General features: G+C 38.7%; 1 protein-coding gene across 1 annotated transcript in view; it reads left to right on the top strand.

Annotated features, from left to right (window-relative positions):
• Nucleotides 1–21274, top strand: part of PRKG2 (protein kinase cGMP-dependent 2) — a 125995-nt gene that overhangs the window by 17642 nt on the left and 87079 nt on the right. The gene's annotated exons all lie outside the window — the stretch shown is intronic.

Here is a 21274-nt window from a genome sequence, read left to right on the forward strand (position 1 = left end):
CTGTTGAGCCCTAGACATGTGCCACGTGCCCTGAGGAATTGAATTTTTAATTTCAACTTATTTTAAGATTAGATAGCCACATGGGTCTAATGACCACTGTATTGGATACTGCAGTTCTGGCTGATGTGGTTTCAACTGTAACCGCTATCTCCTGAGATTAGAATAATGACCTAGTCATGTTTGGGAGAACTTTATAGACAAGCTAAGACCTGTGTTCAGTATCATGACAGAGTCATAGAAAATGCGAATGAGCTGGTCAAATTGGGGTGGATACCATGTCATCTTCAACTGCATAAATCTGCAATTTATCACAGTCTTTCATAGGGATGTGGCTGTGCGCCCACTGACCATTTGAGATCATCAGAAGCACACAGCCGTGTGGGCACATAGCCCATTTTATACGTCCTCAGCCTTACTGAACTATCATAAATCATGATGAGTCAGAGCATTACAGTATATCAAATACTCTGATCTCTGATTTAAATTTATTATGATAACTATAGAAGATTTAGAGCTGGAAGAACCTTAGAGGTTGCTTCATGCTTCTCCCCTACTGGAGAAGTGAGGAAACAGGTGCAGGGGAGTTGCAGAATAGGCTATGGTAAGTGTCAGAGCTGAGATTAGAACCCAAGATTCTTGACTTTGAAATCAGATTTTTTTCTCTCCAAAAGCCTGGTGTTACTTGAAAACTGGATTTTCCTCTTGGTGGATGTCAAGTTCAAAGACACTACCAAGCCAAAGAGTGGGAGAAGGAAGGATTTATTCCTTGCAGAGATAAAGAGAACACTGGGGATATTTCTCAAAGCAGTAGGTCCCTAACAGCAAAACTGGGCAAGTTTTAAGCTAAGAGTGCGTGCTTATTTATGAACAGATTTGAGCTGCTGCTGCTGCTAAGTCACTTCAGTCGTATCCAACTCTGCGCGACCCCATGGACTGCAGCCTACCAGGCTCCTCCTCCCATGGGATTTTCCAGGCAAGAGTACTGGAGTGGGTTGCCATTGCCTTCTCCGACAGTCTTGAGCAGTGTATGCCTATTCATGGAGGGCCTGGAGCAGGGGCAAATTCAGCACAGAGTTGGAGCAAAGACTGAGAGAGTCCTGGCTATAGCCGATTAAAATCAACAAAGGTCAGCAAAGGTCCACATCATCATTCCTTAGGTTCCAGTTAGTCTGGTGGTTGAGACTCAAGGGAGTTTTGGATCCTGCAAAATAGTTCAAGAATGTGTTTCAATCTGATCTTTATTTTTGAAATAGAACCTGGGAATCTTTACAGCTGATTTATTGTCTCTGATATGGTTAAGTTATATTCTGGCCTGATGGAGGGCAAGGATTGGGACCAGGCTTAGATCACAAAATGGTTTAAGGCTTAAAATGGCTTCTCTTATGTCAACAAAGTGATAGCTGGTTCGCTTCTCCTGGGGGTCCCCGACCCTATCTGCTTACACAAGTGTTCTTAAAGCAACCCACAAAGATTAAAGGCCTCTAGTCAGGTTAGTTTGGGCACCAGTCTGCTCTATTTTGATACGCCCTATTCGCTGGTAGGAAGAAAAATGGTGCTTCCTGGCTTCTTCCAAGCAGAGTTGAGTGGTGCTTATCTGTTTCATTAATATTCACCAGGTGCTGGATCCTCAGAGTTCAGGCCTGTGTGAAAAGGACACAGAGAATGGTTTTGATCTGGTGATACAGACTGTGATATATCTGGAGGGGCACGAATGGGTTCCAAAATGAGCACAGTGCTTCTCAAGGCTGCGAACTGAATATCAAGGGCAAAGGTGGGCAAGAAAGAGCTCAGATCGCATTTCTGTCCATGTTTGACCTGCCTTGAACACCAAGACAAACGTGTCTCCAGAGGTCAGACCTTTTACTGCAATTAAATTTTCTGTCTCTGTAGACGTTGTTTAGCAAACTTCAGCACTGGCAGAACAAAATTACAAGCTCATGCAGAATGTCTGGTGGAACACGGGCAGATTAATCAGAGACATCTGGCAAGTTGCTGGTATGACTGCCTTTCACTAAGAACACTTAGACTATCATTTGAAACTATTGTTCTTTGGAAAGGAAAGATAAAACAAAGACTTGCTGTTTGACTTCAGATGTTGACTCTAGTGTTCGGAAGGACAATTAGTCTCATTTGTCACTCCCACCCCAGGAGCAGAATAGGTAAAAGTGGGACGTGCTCGTGAGTCACCGTTTTAAACAAGATGTGGAAAAACAGCAAGGAAGAGTATGTTTGTTATCATTTGTTCTTCGTTTCTAAAGCAGTGCTGAACATTTCAATCTGCCTTCTAAAAATGTGGCTCTTCTACTGAGCAAAAGTATTTCCATGGAATGAAGGGACAGAGGAGCCTAGTGGGCGGCTGTCTATGGGGTCACACAGTCGGACACGACTGAATCGACTTAGCAGCAGCAGCAGCAGCAGCAGCATACATCACTAATGATATGCCAGACACCACTCTGAGTGCTTCACAAATATGGAATTATTTAATCCTCAAAGCAAACATATGAGATGTGTATTAGTATTATGACAATCATAATAGATATGATTATTATATACCATTTTATATATGAGGAAACTGAGGCATACAAAATTAAATAACTGCCTGAGGTTACACAGCTTTTACTATTGGAAGTGGGATTCAAAACCAAGAAATGTGCTATCTATTCGAGGGACTTCCTTAGTGATCTAGTGGCTAAGACTCTGTGCTCCCAATGCAGGGGGCCCAGGTTCGATCCCTGGTCAGGGAACTAGGTCCCATATGCTGCAGCTAAGACCTTATGCAGCCAAATAAATAAATATTAAAAAAAAAAAAGTCTGTTCAGAGCAAAGACTGTGTATCACAGAACTGTCTTCAATATCTCGTAATAACCTCAACTGGAAAAGAATCTGAAAAAGAACATTTTATATACATATTTATATATTATATATGTGTATATATATACACACATGCTGAATCACTTTTGCTGTATCAATTCAGTTCAGTTCAGTCGCTCAGTCATGTCTCATTCTTTGCGACCCCATGAACTGCAGCACGCCAGGCCTCCCTGTCCATCACCAACTCCTGGAGTTTACCCAAACTCATGTCCATTGAGTCAGTGATGCCATCCAACCATCTCATCCTCTGTCCTCCCCTTCTCCTCCTGCCCTCAATCTTTCCCAGCATCAGGGTCTTTTCAAATGAGTCAGCTCTTCGCATCAGGTGGCCAAATATTGGAGTTTCAGCTTCAACATCAGTCCTTCCAATGAACACCCAAGACCGATCTCCTTTAGGATGGACTGGTTGGATCTCCTTGCAGTCTAAGGGACTCTCAAGAGTCTTCTCCAACACCACAGTTCAAAAGCATTAATTCTTTGGCACTCAGCTTTCTTTATAGTCCAACTCTCACATCCATACATGACTACTGGAAAAACCATAGCCTTGACTAGACGGACCTTTGTGGGCAAAGTAATGTCTCTGCTTTTTAATATGCTGTCTAGGTTGGTCATAACTTTCCTTCCAAGGAGTAAGCGTCTTTTAATTTCATGGCTTCAATCACCATCTGCAGTGATTTTGGAGCCCCCCCCAAAATAAAGTCTGACACTGTTTCCACTGTTTCCCCATCTATTCCCCATGAAGTGATGGGACCAGATGCCATGATCTTCGTTTTCTGAATGTTGAGCTTTAAGCCAACTTTTTCACTCTCCTCTTTCACCTTCATCAAGAGGCTTTTTAGTTCCTCTTCACTTTCTGCCATAAGGGTGGTGTCATCTGCGTATCTGACGTTGTTGATATTTCTCCCAGCAATCTTGATTCCAGCCCTGTGTTTCTCATGATGTACTCTGCATATAAGTTACAGCCTTGACGTACTCCTTTTCCTATTTGGAACCAGTCTGTTGTTTCATGTCCAGTTCTAACTGTCGTTTCCTGACCTGCATATAGGTTTCTCAAGAGGCAGGGCAGGTGGTCTGGTATTCAAGTCAAGTATACTCCAAAAAAAAAAAAAAAAGTCCATTGTAACAAATATACCAAAATGAAAATTAGAGAGGGTTCTTTATATTTTAGTTGGTTGGCCTTATAAAAAATTAGATATATAGTTAGAAAGAAAGAAAGTGAAGTTGCTCAGTCGTGTCTGACTCTTTGTGACCCCATAGACTGTAGCCCACCGGGCTCCTCCGTCCATGGGATTCTCTAGGCAAGAATACTGGAGTGGGTTGCCATTTCCTTCTCCAGGTTATCTTCCTGACCCAGGGATCGAACCCGGGTCTCTCTCATTGCAGGCAGATGCTTTACCTACCCTCTGAGCCACCAAATAGATATATTTCTAATTTTTTTTGGTACGGTTGCAAACAGCTCCCTGCTATTGTTATTTCTTCCTGAAAACTGTGCTTCGAGAAAATGATGCCCTGTTATCAGTTTGCAGTGGAGGAAATTTTTGCTGAGTGTGGAAGGGAAACAAACCTTTTTTTCTTCCAGGAGGTAGTGACTTAGATGTTGCTGTTTTGAGAGGGTCTTTATTTACATTTTACATAGATTATTGCGGATTTTTAAGAGTGTATGTACAGACTCTTAATTATTAGTTGGACAGTTAACAACATTCATGCATATACTTGTGACTATTGTCTTAACCTATGTCTTCAGACAAGCAAAAAAAAAAAAAAAAAAAAAAAAGAAATGAAGCTCTCACTAAATACAAGGGAAGGAAAGAGAGAAAGGTCCAGTTATGAGGTGATATCATGGCCGTGAAGCTGTGAGTGAAGGGATCTGGATTCTGTGTCTGCTAAAAGTTGTCAGAGTGCTTGAAATCAGGTTATGTTTAATAGCAATAACGTGCATTTAGACATCCAGGTCAGAGCTGGCTACTCAGGAATGGGGTGAGAAGACCTATTGTTTGGCTAACTGCTAGAGGTCTGTAGTTTAATGTTCATTATCTCATGGAGACTGGAGGTAGGTGTTAACTTTAACCTTAGACCAAAGGTGAAATGAAAGGTCAGAGGCATTCAACAGCTTGCTCAAGGTCATCTGCTGAACCAAGTTGCCAGTGCGAGTCTGCCTGGTGGGGAAAGGTGTGTTCTCTAGCACTGTGTGCAGCCTGCAAAGTGAATGGTTCCCCTTGGGGTTGGGCAGTGGTGGGGGAGGGGATGGGCAGTGCTTTTCAACTTCAGCACCCAGCCCCTGTCACTTCCTACCCTGCCTTTTCTTCCTTCTCTCTAGAAGCCAAAGGGTGTGGGCTCTTCTCCCCCTGCACCCCACTGAGTCCCCTGTCAACCTCTCAAATTACCTTCAGCTTGGTTTATAGTTTCTCTCTGTTCCTTCTTGCTTTATCCTCACATCTCCCAGTCTATCAGTCGCTAGATGTTAGAGAAAATGTTTATTTAAGCCTCAGGAAACATTCAGGACTCGAGGACTAATCATTGTGAAGAATAAAAAATCTAAGCGCTTTTTGTAAGTACCGAGCTAACTCGGAGCCCCCCTGCCCTTGCCTGGCATTTGACATTCCTGAGTTATAGCATGTTCTGTGATATTTTTATATTATGCAAAACCCACAGCCATTTTTGACCCAATATCCTTGGATAATTCCCTTTACGTCTTCAGATGGACACATTCAGTTCAACAAATGTTTACTGAGTATTGAATTCTTTAATTTTGTTCTTTTCTTTCTTAGTTCTTTTTGTATTCTCTCCCTCATTTCTTTCACTTACATGTTTATTTTGTTTGCTTCTAATTTTCTTCCACTATCAGCATTAGACTAGTATCAGTGGCCATAAGTACCAATTTCTAGTACCTAATATAGGCCAGGCAAGCCTGCTGGGTGAGTGTTATTGTATGAGGCTTACCAAGCATAAGTACCCAGCCCATGTTGGTTTTCAGTAGTTCCTGAAGCTGGGTAACCTGTCGCCTAGATGCCAAGACAGCTGCCATGTAATCAGAACAACTCTGAAACCTGCACTCATTATATTTTGCCTGCTCTCTTTTTAATTTATAGGATATTTATAGCAGTTTGTGGATCTGCTTGCCTCTAAATAAGTTACTCCAGGTGAATATAGCAGGGCTGGCTTTGTTGTTGTTTTTTTAAATTTTTATTGGTGTATAGTTGATTTAAAATGTGTTAGTTTCTGCTGTACAGCAAAGTGAATCAGTTATATATATATATATATATCTCCACTCTTTTTTAGATTTGTTTCCCATATAAATCATTGAAAAAGTGAAGTGAAAGTGTTAGTTGCTCAGTCGTGTCTTATTCTGCAACTCCATGGACTATAACCTGGCAGACTCCTCTGTCCATGGAGTTCTCCAGGCAAGAATACTGGAGTGGGTAACCATTTCTCTCTCTAGGGGATCTTCCTGACCCAGGCATCAAACCCAGGTCTCCTGCATTGCAGATGGAGTCTTTACTATTTGAGCCACCAGGGAAGACCATAGTCATGGCAGAGTATTAAGCAGAGTTCCTGTGCTTTACAGCAGGTCATTATTCGAATCCTTTTATATCTAGTAGTAGGTATATGTCAGTCCCAATCTCCCAATTTCTCTCTCCTTCCCCACCACCTTTCCCCGTGGTAACCATAAGTTTGTTTTCTGTATCTGTGACTCGATTTTGGTTTTGTAAGTTCATTTGTATGATTAGATTTCACATATAAGTGATATAATTTGATGTTTGTCTTTCTCTGTCTGACTTAGTATGATCATCTCTAGGTCCATCCATGTTGCTGCAAATGGTATTATTTCATTCTTTTTGATGGCTGAGTAATATTCCATGGTATATATACCACATCTTCTTTATCTATTCCTCTGTTAATGGACATTTGGGTTGCTTCCATGTCCTGGCTATTGTAAATAGATAGGAGGGTTGGCTTTGAATGACTGTCCTGGGGGACTGGGCAGAGCCTGGGGGACTGGGCAGAGCCACTTATGGCTTTTAAGTGTTTTCTGAAATGAGTTACTCTTTCCTGACCCATTTTTTCCTTCACACACATTTCATGCCATTCCAGACACTGCCCATTTCCTTGCTAGAGTGCCAGGAGAGACTGTGGCAGAAATAGCGTGAATGAGAAGACAGTGGCCTTTTCTCCTAGCCTGTCCAATCAGAGGGAGGCATCATCACTGACTTCTGCCAGTGCAGTCAGTTTCCAGAGCTGCAAAGTCTGAGCAGCTTAGCGCCTATTGCTGACTTTTTCTAGCATTTTTAAACTGCAGTTGAATTCTCAAGAAGGGGGGAAAAAATCTAAAGCCAAGGAAAAGTTTTTAGACTCTGGAAATACCTTCTATGTGAAAGATCCATTTGTTGTAGTTATCTTTTAACTAAACCTTTTTCTTTTTTAAAGTCTTATTTTAAGATAATTTGTCTGCTCCCCTCCATGCCAACTTTCCTTAGAAGCATTGCTGAGTTGTAGATTTTTCATCATAGTCTTGCTTGACAGAGTATTTTTGTTCTTGTTTTTCAAGATCTATGGTCAAGAATGGCCAGGAGATAATTTATACGTAATTCATATTAAAGCGTGAATGACCAGGAACTGCTGATTTCCTTTTAACTCTTCTAGGAGTATTTGTCATGACACATTCATTGTAATTAGTAAATTTCAGGCACCAATTTTTATCAAGCTCTGAGAAATATGGAGGAAAAGATCGGTAGGTTCTAGTCTCTTGTCTCCAGATGAGGTGAGGAAAAGAAAAGTAAAACGTGAGCAGGGAAAGATACTATTTGATATTTCTTGGAACTAGAAACTCAGAGAAACTCTGGTGGGTTCATTTTCTATTGTTGGATAACAAGTTATCACAGATTAAGCAGCTTAAAGCAATGCATATTTGTTATCTTAGCATTTCGTGGGTCAGGAGTCAAAGCTATGAGGTCATCTGCTCAGAGTTTCACAAGGCTGCAGTTAAGGTATCCACCAGCTGTGCTCCTTTTCTAGAGCTTTCTCTAAAAGGAGGATGTCCTTCTTTAAGCTCCAGTGATTGCTGACAGAATTCAGTGCCTTGTGGTGGTAGGACTGAGGTGCCCATTTTCTTGCTGGCTGTCAGCCAGGGGCTGCTCTCAATTCCTGGTATGAGATCTGCCCACAGTTCCTGGTCACATATGTCCTACACAGGGGCCATCTCCCAACAAGGCCCCTAACTACTTTGGGCCACCTGGAGAATCCCTTATTACTGTTGGCTAAAAAGACGAAGTCTCATATAACGTACACTGGCCAACCCTACCGTCACAGTTGCCATATTCTGTTGGTAAGGAGCAAGTCCCAGATTCCCTCTCCACTCAAGGGGAGCAGATTACATAAGAGTATGACACCAGATGGATAGAGATCATGGGGCCATCTTGGAGTTCTGCACACCATACCAGCTCCTTTGCATCTCTGGTGTGAGATTCTCTGGCATAGAATGTTGGCCATGCTGGATATGTAAAGCCATATATAAAAAGCCCAGAGTCTTGTACATGCATATTCATAGTAGCATATTCACATGATCCAAACGCCCATTGATGGATGAATAGATAAACAATGGAGTGCATGCATATGATGAGTTATTATTCAGCCTTAAGAGGGTTATTATTATTATTATTCAGCCTTCCTTTTCATACTACAATATGAATGAACCTTGAAGTCATTATGCTAAGTGAAATAAGTCAGCCTCAAAATAATAAATATTATCATTCCACTTTATTTTAGGTACCTAGAGAGTCAGATTCCTAGATACATAAAGTAGAATGGGTTTCCAGGGGCTGGGAGGAGTTATTGTTTAAGTTATTGTTTAATGGGTACAGAGTTTTAGTTATTGTTGAATGAGTACAGAGTTTTAGTTTGGGAAGATGAGAAAAGTTCTAGAGATGGGCAGTGGCAACAGTTGCAAAATATTGGGAATGCATTTAATGCTACTGAGCTGTGCACTTAAAAATAGTTGAGATGGTTGTAATAGTTGTAAAATACACAACAGTTTGTGTTGTGTATTTTACCATAGTTGAAAAAAATTAATGCCTGAGGCTGATTTGACAGCATGTCCCTAAGTGCCAGGCTGTTTCAGATTCCATATAGGATGCTGGGAAGAAGGAATAAGAGTAATGATTGTCACTTTCCTGTATTTATTGGTTATCTTGTAAAGGACAATCAGATATAGCAAAATCTTGTGAAAAATGAACATCAATTGATTATTAATTAATCAGCTGCTAATTTCTTAATAGTAACTGATTGATTGCTTGTTGAACCTTCAATGGAGGCTTGTTCCCAGCACTGTGGGAAAATAGAGGGGAAAAAAGCAGCTTCTGACTCCCTTGTGTTTTGTTTACAGCTGTAATTCTTAAGTGCAAATGCACATTGTAATCACCAGGGGAGTAGTAAAAAATACTGATGTCCTGGTGCAACCCTGAAGGAATCTGATTAAATCCGTTTGAGGTGAGGACCCTGGGTACAGGATTTACAGACGGTCCCTTGATGATTCTAATGTGCAGTGACAATTGAGAACCATTTTGTTATAGGAGCAGGCTTTCCTGCAGCTGACCCCAGAAATATTCAATTTGACACTTTAAGAGCAATGCTCATTACTGACGTCTAAGAGAACTATTTACCATTTCTACCTAATTACCACGCAGCATGATGATGATAATGCCCATCATTGTGTGTGTCAGATTAACAGCCTTAGAAGCTGTGGTTGTTTTCAACATTTCATTGTTCAACTCTATTCTTGGATGCTCCCAGGAACTGGATCATCTGCACACATTTAAGAAAGGGAGAGAGAAATGTTGTAAGCATGAAGTAACAGTAAACATGATTAAATTACAACTATACTTAATTACATGGGCCATATAGAGTAAGAGGGTTGACAGGAGGAAGTCATGCTCATTTTCTGATTACCCATGGAATGACCTCAGCTTTTCATGCTAGCTTCTCAAATTATAAATGTATGCATTTGTTAGCTATTATTTCTTGCTGGTTTATTACTCAAAAAGTTTTGAAAGTGAAAAGTGAAAGTGTTAGTCTCTCAGTCATGTCTGACTCTTTGTGACCCCATGGACTGTAGCCCTCCAGGCTCCTCTGTCCATGGGGATTCTCCAGGCAGGAATACTGGAATGGGTTGCCATGTCCTCCTCTGGAGGATCGTCCCAACCCAGGGATCGAACCCAGGTCTCCTGCATTGTAGGCAGATTCTTTACCATCTGAGCCACCAGAGAAGCCTTATCTTGCTTATTTTCTGTGCCTGTTTTGTGGGTGACTGGCATTTCCCATTTCCACTCTTTTCTCTGTACCCAGATTTTGTAAGCTGGAAATTAAATGTGCTTCAGTGTTAGTTCTGTTGAGTCCCTACATTGTGCCAGATGCCATTCCGGATTTTAGGTAGAGGATGAGGAAAGGGTAATCACACCCTTGAAGATCACAGTCTCTTTGGGGAAATAAAATGTATTGCAGTCTTGTGTGATTGATGTCCTAAGAGATGGGTGTATGAAGGAAGGAAGGAGCACCATTTGCTTTGTGGGATCAAGGAAACCTGCATGGAAGAGCCGGCGTTGACCTGGGTTTTGAGGAGGATTGGATGGCTGGGAGACAAAGTAGCCTGGCACATCTGGAGATCTGTGAGCCTGGGGTACCCTGAGCATAGGGAGGCTGAACAGGCGAGGGGTCTGAACTATCAGAAGTTTTATTCACATCATGAAGAGTCTCCTTTAATAAATAGCAGTGGATCTCAAGTATAGTACTTTTAGAGCTGTGTTAACTCAGAGATTTTTAAGTTGCTGGTAACTTGCTGACTTATAATAGTACCACTATCACTTCTGTGATGTATTTTATGTGCCAGGCCGTATTCTTAGTGCTCTGTATGGTTAACTAACTTAATTCTCATAGAAATCCTGTGACCTGTGCTGCTACTGCTAAGTCACTTCAGTCGTGTCCGACTCTGTGTGACCCCATAGACGGCAGCCCACCAGGCTCCCCTGTCCCTGGGACCCTATGGACTGCAGCCTACCAGGCTCCTCCGTCCATGGGATTTTCCAGGCAAGAGTACTGGAGTGGGGTGCCATTGACCTGTGGACTGTGTTTATTGTCATTTTACAGCTGAGAAAACTTGAGATTAAGTGACTTGCCCAGGGTTCCACAACTCATAAGCGACAGAATTAGGAATCAAGCCCTGGTATTACAGCTTTAGATCTTGGGCCCTCAACAAATATGCCTTATCATATGCTTTCTATTTGTATATACGATTAAGCTATGAAATGCCACACAAGTAAATTTGCCTTGGCCTTTGTGCTCACAAGAAATACTTGACAGATAAGAAAGTAGGTGGAGGCCCCTGGTCTCTGCTGGGCACTGAGCTTTGTGCAAAGAAGTTTGCAAGACACATTCTATGACCTGACAAAAACAAACAGAGAGAACGCAGGCCTGTAGTAAACAGGACCAGTGAAGGAAGATGGAGAGCCTGGCTTAACAAGAACTGTCAGTGGACTTTGACAAATTAAACTTCCTGAAGCAACCGAGAGGACAGGAATTTATTGCTTCAAAGAATGTTGATTATATAAGTTGGGGGTATAAAAGGATTACAAAAGGATTACCAATGGACCTGCCACTGATGGGTATCAATTCGAGATCCAGCCCTATTGGAGGAACTTTGAATTGAGCATAGGGTCTTTGCAGTGCTTCTTTGCGGTTTCCAGAACTTTTCCCATCCCACTCTTCCCCACACAAAAGCATACTATAACTACTACTATTGCCAACTACAAGTATTACTGCCATTTATTAGGAATATATTGGCATCTTATCGTAGTTAATGTGCATAGCATCTGTATGACATAGGTTATGATTACTCAGCTCTGTTTACAGGGGAGAAATCTGAGGTTCAGAAAGGTTAAGCGACTTGACCAAGGTCACGCAGCTAGGAAGTGGCAGAGCTGGAATTTGAACCTAGGATCTTCTGCCTCCAAAGCCATATACGCATTTTAGCTTTTAAATGAATTTTTAATTGATGTGCTCAAATCGTAAAATGAACACACCCATGTAACCTCCAAACAGATCAGGAAATAGAATCTTCCTTACCAGTACCTCAGAAGCCCCTCTGCTCCCTTGCAATCCCTAAACATTATCTATTTCAAATGTGTATGTGTCATGCCCCACTCTTTGTGGCCTTATAGATTGTAGCCCTCCAGGCTCCTCTAGCCATGGGATTCTCCAGGCAAGAATACTGGAGTGGGTTGCCATGCCCTCCTCCAGGGGATCTTCCTGGCCCAGGGATCGAACCTGCGTCTCTTACATCTCCAGCATTGGCAGGCAGATTCTTTACCCCTACCACCACCTGGGAAGCCCACTTCAAAGGTAGCACTCGTATTATCAAAGATTACTATGCCTACTTTTTAACTTTATGTTAATGGAATTATAGAGTATGGACTGTATGGAGTCTGACTTCTTTAGTTTATATACTGAGAGTCATTTATGATGTTGTGTGTAGCAATGGTTCGCTATTATCATTGCTCTATAGTGCTTGTTGCATGACTGTGCCATGGTTTATCAGTTCAACTTATTGATAGACATTTGGTTGATTCTGGTGTTTAGCAAATAATGCTTCCATGAGCAGTTATGCACATATCTTTTTATTTATATATGATTTATGATGGGTGTATACCCAGGAGTGGGCTTCCCAGGTGACTCAATGGTAAAGAATCCACCTGCCAAACAGGAGACGTGGGTTTGATTCCTGGGTCAAGAAGATTCCCTGGAGAAGAAAATGGCAACCCACGCCACTAGTCTTGCCTGGGAAACCCCATGAACGGAGGAGCCTGGTGGGCTGTAATCAATTCATAGGGTAGCAAAGAGTCAGACACGATTTAACAACTAAACAACAATGAAAATGCTTAGGAGTGGAATTGCTGGGTGGTACAATTTAGCTAAGTTCACATTTAATATAGATTGCTAAATACTGTGAGTAGTTTTCCAAAATGGTTGAACAAATATACACCCCTACCAGCATTGTATGAGCGTTGTTACTCTCCATCATCACTGGCATTTAGCATTGTCAATCTTTCTCATTTTAGCTGTTCTGGTGGGTGTGTTTATGGTATGTTTATGTTGTGCTGTCTCATTGTGGCTTTGACTTGCTTTTCCTTGATGTTTAACAAGGGTGAACGCTTTTTAATTTATGTATTCTCCATTGACGTCTGCTTCCCCCCTGTAGCTTGTAGTACCGCTGTTCTCATAAATCAAGCATCTATGTATGTTTGGATGGCTTTCTGGTCTCTCAGTGCAGGTCCAAAGGTCTTTTTGTCCATCTTTGTGCCAAGAGTATAGTCTCTCAATTATTTTGATTAATAGTAATTCTCGATATCCATTACTTTAAGTCTTTTAGTTTTGTTATTGTTCTTCAGTGCTGTGATGGCTATTCTTGGGCTTTCACATGACTAAGAATTTTAGAAATTGCTTGTCAATTTTCATAAAAAATTTTTTAGGATGTTTACTGAGATTTCATTGAACCTGATCAATTTGACTACAATTGACATCATTAAAAACATTGTCTTCTCATTCATGATCTGCTAATATGCCTCCATTTATTGACATATTCTTTCATTTCTCTTATTTTGTACTTTGTATAAGGCTTACGCATTTTGTTATATATAATCTTATTTGGTTGATATTTTTGATCTTTTAAAAATGATGTCATTTAAAATTTTGCATTTTTACTTTGCTTCTGGGATATAGAAATACAACTGAATTTGCTTATTGACCTTGAATCCAGCAAGATTCTTGAAATCAGTTATTAATTTTGATGGTTTTGCCTGTACATTCTTTTGAGTTTTCCATTTATATAACTATGTTTTTTGGAGAGAAAGGCAGTTTTATTACTTCTTTTCCTGTGTTTGTATCTTTGATACACTTTTTTCCTTTTTCATTCTTTTATTCTCTTTGTATTAAATTTGCTCAGACTCTTTATTCAGGGTGAAATTGAAGTGTCCCATTTCTAATATCTGAAGCAAAGCATTTCCAGAAAATGATATGATACTTTCTGTTTTTGTTTTGTTTTACAGATTTAAAAAAAAATCGGATTAAGAAAATTCCCTTCTATTCCTAATTTACTAAGTTCTTTTTTTAAAAAAAAAATTAAAACATATATGGGTGTTTAATTTTATCAAATACTTTTTCTTCATTCAATAAGATTTTGCTGTGTATTTTACTCCTTTACCCTTTTCATTTGGTTAATTATGTTGATTTTTAGTCTGGTCTAGATGTGTTTGTTTTTGACCTTTGTACCTATCTTTATTAGGGATATTAACCTTTAATTTTTCTAGTAATATGTGTTTTTGTTATTAGGCCATTCTTGCTTAAAAAATAAGTTGGAAAAAATTTCTTTTTTCTATTTTCTGGAAAAGATTATATAAGCTTAATAATGTTTTTTCCTTAAATATCTGGAAAACTTAAAGATAATGTCACCTAGGTCTAGAATTTTCTTTGTGGAATAGTTTTTATCTGTTTATTGTTAATCAGATTTTTTTTCTCTCTCTCTCTCTCTCTTTTAAATTTCAGTGTGGGTATACTGTATTTTTCTGGGGAATTTTCTTTTAATCTAAATTTTAAAAATAGTTATTTATACTATCCCCTCATTTTTCATATCTGTAATATCTACGGTGATGTCTCTTTTCTCGTTTCTAACATTAGCAATTATTCTTTCTCCCCACCCTCCTAACCTTCCCCTCCACCGTCCCATTCTGCATGAATTTATCAATTCTATTAGACTTTTCAAATAAAGTATTTTGAGTTGTTTTGATTCTCTTCATTGCACTTTTTCCTTTTGTGTTATTTTCTGCTTCTTTTTTGTTATTTCTTTTCCCTTTTTTTAAGCTCAGTTGCTTTTCTTTTTCTAGTTCTTTAAACCACTTTCACTTAAGTTGCTCATTTTTAATCAGTTTTCTTTTGTAATCTATTTAATAATGTAAGTTTTCCTCTTAGTTTTGAGTTAACTGGATCCCACAAGTTTTGAAAAATCACATTTTTATCATTTATTTCAAAATTTTATCTGACTTCTTTATGATTTGATCTTTCTTAATCAGTGGGCTGTTCAGAAATATATTACTCAGTTGTCAAACATTTGAGGATTTTCTGATTATTTTTTATTGATTTTGTCTCTGATCTCTAGCTTAAATTTTTAGCTTCTATTGTTTTCAAAGAATATGCTTGTATTATTCAATCTTGTGGAATTTGTTAGATTTGCTTTATGATCCTCATATGGTCAGTTCTCATGAAGGTTCCACATGTAATTGAAAAGAATGTCTATTCTGAATTTGTTGGAATACAGCTTTTTAACATGTCAGTTAGGTCGTGAGATTAAGTAAAGTTTGATAGTCAAGTGTTTAGATCTTCTATTTTCTAACTAATTTTTGCCTGCTTATTCTATTAGTTACTTAGAGGGATATATTAAATCTCTCAAAATGGTTGTGTTTGTCTATTTCTTCTTTTAATTTTGTCAGTTTGTTTTTGTCAATTTGATGATATCTAATTAGATGGATAAAGATTTAAAATATATGTACCTTCCTGATGCTATCAATATAAAATATTGCTCTTTATTTCTAGAAATAATATCTTTCATTAAAGCCTACTTTCCTGTATCAAGGAAAATTTTCTTTACATAGGCGGAACTTGTTTTATTGTGCATCCACTTTATTGCATTTTAAGATATTGCATTTTTTACATATTGAAAATTTGTGACAACCCTGTGTCCATCAAGTCTATAGGTGCCCCATTTTTCCAACAGTTTGCTCACTTCATATCTTTGCATCACAGTTTGATAATTCTCACAGTATTTCAAACTTTTTATTACTGTATTTGTTATGATGATCTGTGATCAGTGATCTTTGATATTACTACTGTGAGTTACTGAAGGCTCAGATGATGGTTAGTATGTTTTCACAAGAAAGTATTTTTTAATTAATGTGTGGACATTTTTTTTAGACATAATGCTATTGCACACTTAATAGTCTACAATATACTGTAAAGATAGCTTTTATATGCTCTGATAAACCAAAAAATTTACGTGACTCACTTTGTTACAATATTTGTTTTATTGTGGCTGTCTGGAACTGAACCTGCGATATCTCTGTGGTATGCCTATAATTGGGCTTCTCTGGTGGCTCAGACTATAAATAATCTGCCAATAATGCAGCAGACTGGAATTTGATCCTTGGGTCAGGAAGATCTCCTGGAGAAGGAAATGGCTACCTACTCCAGTATTCTTGCCTGGAGAATTCCATGGACACGGGGCTTTGGCGGGCTACAGTCCATAGGGTTGCAAAGAGCTGGACACGACTGAGTGACTAAAACACACCCATGCCCATAGTTGGTGTTTACATAGTATATCATTTTCTGCCTTTCTATTTTAAAGTTTTCTATATCATTATCTTTAAGGTATACCTCTTATAAGCAACATATACTTGGTATTTTCTTTCTTTCTTTTTATCAATCTGACAACCTTGTCTTTTAATTGAGATATTTAATGTACTTATATTTAATGTAAATAAAAATGTTTGGGTTTAACTTTAGCATCTTGCTATTTGTTTCACTTTGATTTCTTTTTTCTCTACCTCCCATTTTCTTGAATTAAGTATATTTATTATTCCATTTTCTCTTCTGTTAGCTTTCTAGTTAAACATTCTTAGACTAATCTTGTCGGAGTTACCCAAATTGTAACATACATTCTTAATTCGTTCAATTTCCAATATAGATTAATACTTTTATCAATACCAAGACCTTAAATTTATATCAGCTCCATTTTCTGATCATGCAATTTTGGCTCTTGTTTTCATACATTTATCATGTATTGCAAACTCTACAAGGTATTATTCTTATTTTTTGAATATTTATTTTTATTTATTTGGCTGCACCAGGTCTTATGAATAGTTGTGGCATGTGAGATCTTTTATCTGTGCCATGCAAACTCTTAGCTGCAGCACGTGGGATCCAGTTCTCTGACCAGGAATTCAGCTCAGGCCCCCTGCATTGGGAGCATGGAGTCTTAGCCCCTTGACTACCAGGGAAGCCCCCTCTACAAGGTATTATTATTACTCTTTTATGAAGACGAGCTTCCTTTAGTCACCCACATTTTACTTTTCCCATTGTTTCTTTCTTCTAACATCTGGGATCATTTTGTTCTCTGTTAAGTCTGTTGCCAATGGAATTGTATTTGGAATATGTATTCATTTTCCTTTAATTTTTAAAGGCTCTTTTCACTGAGTAAAGATATTGAACTAGGCACTCTGAAGCACTTTGAAGATATTCCATTGTCTTTTGGTCTCCATAATTTATGTTGGCGAGTAAGTCAGTCCTATTATTGGTCATTTGAAGGTAATAACGCCTGTTTTCTCCAGCTGCTTTACAGATTTTTCTTTTGTATTGGTTATCAATAATTTGGCTATGATGGGACTAAACATGCTTTTTTATGTATATATTTTATTTGGCATTTGTTGTGCATCTTGTCCATAGCTTGATATATTTTCACTGGTTTAAGAAAATTCTTAGATATGATGCATTCATAGATTGTTTCAGACTAATTTTTCCCCTTTCTTTGGGGCCCAGTTACACATATACTCAACTTCTCTATCATACCTTATACGTCTCCTGTATTTTGCTTTTGTTTTTGTTTTTTTTTTCTTTTTTAAATTTACTTTTTATTTTATTTTATTTTTTTATTTTTAAACTTTACATAATTGTATTAGTTTTGCCAAATATTTTGTTTTTATTGTTCTTCTTTCTATCCTAGATTCCATCCAGTCTTCTATCTGGATATATTCTGCCTGCCCATATTCATTTTCTAATTTTTATCAGCTGTGATTTAATAGATTTTAAACCCATCTATTGAGTTCTAGACTTCAGGTATTGTATGTTTAAATTCTAGAATCTCTATATGATTCATAAAAAGATTCATTTTCTCAGTTGACATTTTCCATTTTGTTCTTGATTGTCTTAAACATAGTTATACTAAAGTTTTTACCTGATACATACAATTTTTAAATCTACTGTGGATCTGTTTCTGTTGTCTTTTTCCTCTTCATCTTCATCCATTTGATCTTTTCTCTTGGTGTGCCTGGTAATTTTTTATGTCGTGCCAGGCACTCCATATAGAAAAAAATGTAGAGAAAATTTGAGCCCTAGATTTTGTGAACATCTTACAGAAAGATTTACCTTTGCTTCTCATAGGCAGTTAAGCGAGGGCAAATAATTTTAGCCAAAATAGGATTTGTAGTTTTAAAGTTAGTTTTTTTTTTTTTTTTTATTCCTGTTTGGGTTAGTCTTTACTTCTATGTTACAGCTCTTTTGATGTCCCATCTGTAATCATAGGTTTACTAGGATCTGTCTTGGTGTGTCTTAAACACTGAGTTGTGTCTTCCAAACTCTTTGAGGCTGCCAAAACTCTGCTCAGTGCTGCCTACAAATCAGTAAATGCCTTAGAGGGAAAAGAAGAGGTGAATGTCAAGTTCATGTTCTCTTGTTGATCATCCTTCATCAAGCTGTTGCTGTGTTGATAGGTCTCCAATGCTATCAAGCAGGTTTGTAAATATAGATTTCAATCAGCTTTTATACTTGTTTTATGTGAGCAGGGAGAGCTGTGCTTATAATGGCTGGCCTATATCATAGTTAGAGAAGGAGTGGCAAAGTTCATACACTTAATCACTATTGTATGTAGCTTCATAAACAGATAATTCAAGACAAGACTCACTTGTCCAAGAATTTATGAATTACTTTGGAGAAAAACTCATAGAACTCTTTTCTGAAAAAAGTATATTACAATGTGTTTATGTACTAAACTAAGTTAAACGAATCTAGAAACTCTTTGAGGCTATGGACGATGCCTAATTGCTTTTTATGTCTTTAGTAAATGCTTTTTAAATTTGTTGAGGTGAATGGGCATGAAAACACATATTATAGGAGTTTGGGATAGAATAAAAGGGTGTGTGAGCTACTGTATGCAGGCAGCATCAGTCATAAGGGATTTCTTGTTAGATGTATAATATTTGGTAGGCCGAGGGGAAAAGAAACTAAAGTCAAGGAGAAAACGTGTGCCAAGTCTGAGGATGAAGCTGGCAGGCATAGGAGACCATGAGGTTACCAGTCTATCTGTAACAAAGGATTTGTTCTAGGGAGTAAGTACTGGATGTATAGAGTGGATGCATGTGATGAGAAATGTGGGAATACCACATTGTGGGGTGTTAATTTTCTTCTATGGGCAAAAGGCTTTTCATAATACTTCCATGCAATGTTAATAGAAGCTAAGCCAAACAAAGAAATACAGAAGATGTTGAGGTTTGGAACACATTGATTTAAACAGATTTGTTTACTGCAAGATTTCTTTGAAACTTTAAAGTGTGCATGGTGAATTCCCCAGATTGTCTAAACTCAACAAATTTTTGTTTATAGAGGAACAGTGCTTCTGGGAACATGTTTTGGGAAATGGGATGTATGGGCATTGAGGAAATCCTTGATGGAATATGACACTAGCGTGAAAGGCTTGTGAAAGCTGCAGCTTTTACGGTATTGTCCACAGATGTCCCCCAAGAAGAGCATCTTGCAAAAGTCTTTTTTCACTTTATATTAATTGAGTGAATTAATGGTTTTAGTGGATAAAGGAAGAATGAGATCAGAGTGAAGTCAGTTTTTTATCAAAATGAATCTGATAGAGTTGGACTATAAAGAAAGCGGAGCACCAAAGAATTGACACTTTTGAACTGTGATGTTCGAGAAGACTCTTGAGAGTCCCTTGAATTGCGAGGAGATCCAACCAGTCCATCCTAAAGGAAATCAGTCCTGAATATTCATTGGAAGGACTGATGCTGAAGCTGAAACTCCAATCCTTTGGCTACCTGATTTGAAGAACTGACTCATTTGAAAAGAGCCCGGATGCTGGGAAAGATTGATGGCAGGAGGAGAAGGGGACAACAGAGGCTGAGATGGTTGGATGGCATCACCGACTCAATGGACATGAGTTTGAGTAAACTCCGGGAGTTGGTGATGGACAGGGAGGCCTGGCGTGCTGCAGTCCGTGGGGTCACAAAGAGTCAGACATGACTGAGCAACTGAACTGACTGAACTAAATTTGATAGTGTGGTATAGGATGTGTTTTTTTTTTTTTTTTAACCAGTTTTTTACCAAAATTAATCTGATAGTATGGTATAGGATGGACTACACGGATAAGTAATTACCACTTACAGGGGTAAGTAATTACCATGAAATTAAAAGATGCTTGCTCCTTGGAAGAAAAGCTATGACCAACCTAGACAGCATATTAAAAAGCAGAGACATTACTTTGCTGATAAAGGTTTGTCTAGTCAAAGCTATGGTTTTTCTAGTAGTCATGTATGGATGTGAGAGTCGGACCATAAAGAAAGCTGAGTGCTGAAAAATTGATGCTTTTGAAGTGTGGTGTTGGAAAAGACTCTTGAGAGTCCCTTGGATGGCAAGGTGATCAAACCAGTCCATCCAAAAGGAAATCAGTCCTGAATATTCATTGGACATACTGATGCTGAAGCTGAAACTCCAATCCTTTGGCCACCTGATGCGAATAGCTGAGTCATTGGAAAAGACCTTGATGCTGGGAAAGACTGAAGGCAGGAGGAGAAGAGGCTGACAGAGGATAAGATGGTTGAATGGCATCACTGACTTGATGGACATGAGTTTGATTAAGCTCTGGAGTTGGTGATGCACAGGGAGGCCTGGTGTGCTGCAGTCCATGGGGTCTCAAAGAGTCAGACACGACTGAGTGCCTGAACTGACTGACATGGGTAAGAGATTAGAAGCTGAAAAACCAAAAGGAAGCTGTTAAAATCATCCAGACCTAAGAATTTTTTTCTTGGATGTTGTGACATCCTTGGAAGTCGAAACTAAAATGGATAACAGTGATATTTTGTAAAGAGAATTTACAAGATTTGGTGATAGATTAAATGAAAGAGGAAGGAAGTTTTCAAGGTACTCTGAGAGTCTGGATGACTCTGAGGCTGAGGGAGTCACTATAGGGAAGAAGGAATTTCTATAGAAGAGTGTTTTGTTTCCTTCATGGAGCCTATGACTTGATGAAGAGGATCATAAAGTACTGATTCCATGAACTTTTACTTTGGATTGGAGAACCTTCTTTCTTTCTTTCTTTCTTTCTTTTTTTAATTTGGCTGCACCATGAGGCATGTGAGGTCTTAGTTCCCCAACCAGGGGTTGAACCTTGGGCCCTGGCAGTAAAAGTGCTGAATCCTAACCACTGGACTTCCAGAGAAATCCCTTGAGAACTTGCTGTGTAGAAAAGATCACAATTTTTAAACACAAAGCTAGGGATGGGAGAGAGTTTGAATGAAAAATACAGGAAAAA

The sequence above is a fragment of the Bubalus bubalis genome, chromosome 7 (assembly GCF_019923935.1).
Source record: "Bubalus bubalis isolate 160015118507 breed Murrah chromosome 7, NDDB_SH_1, whole genome shotgun sequence".
Classification (NCBI taxonomy): Eukaryota; Metazoa; Chordata; class Mammalia; order Artiodactyla; family Bovidae; genus Bubalus; species Bubalus bubalis.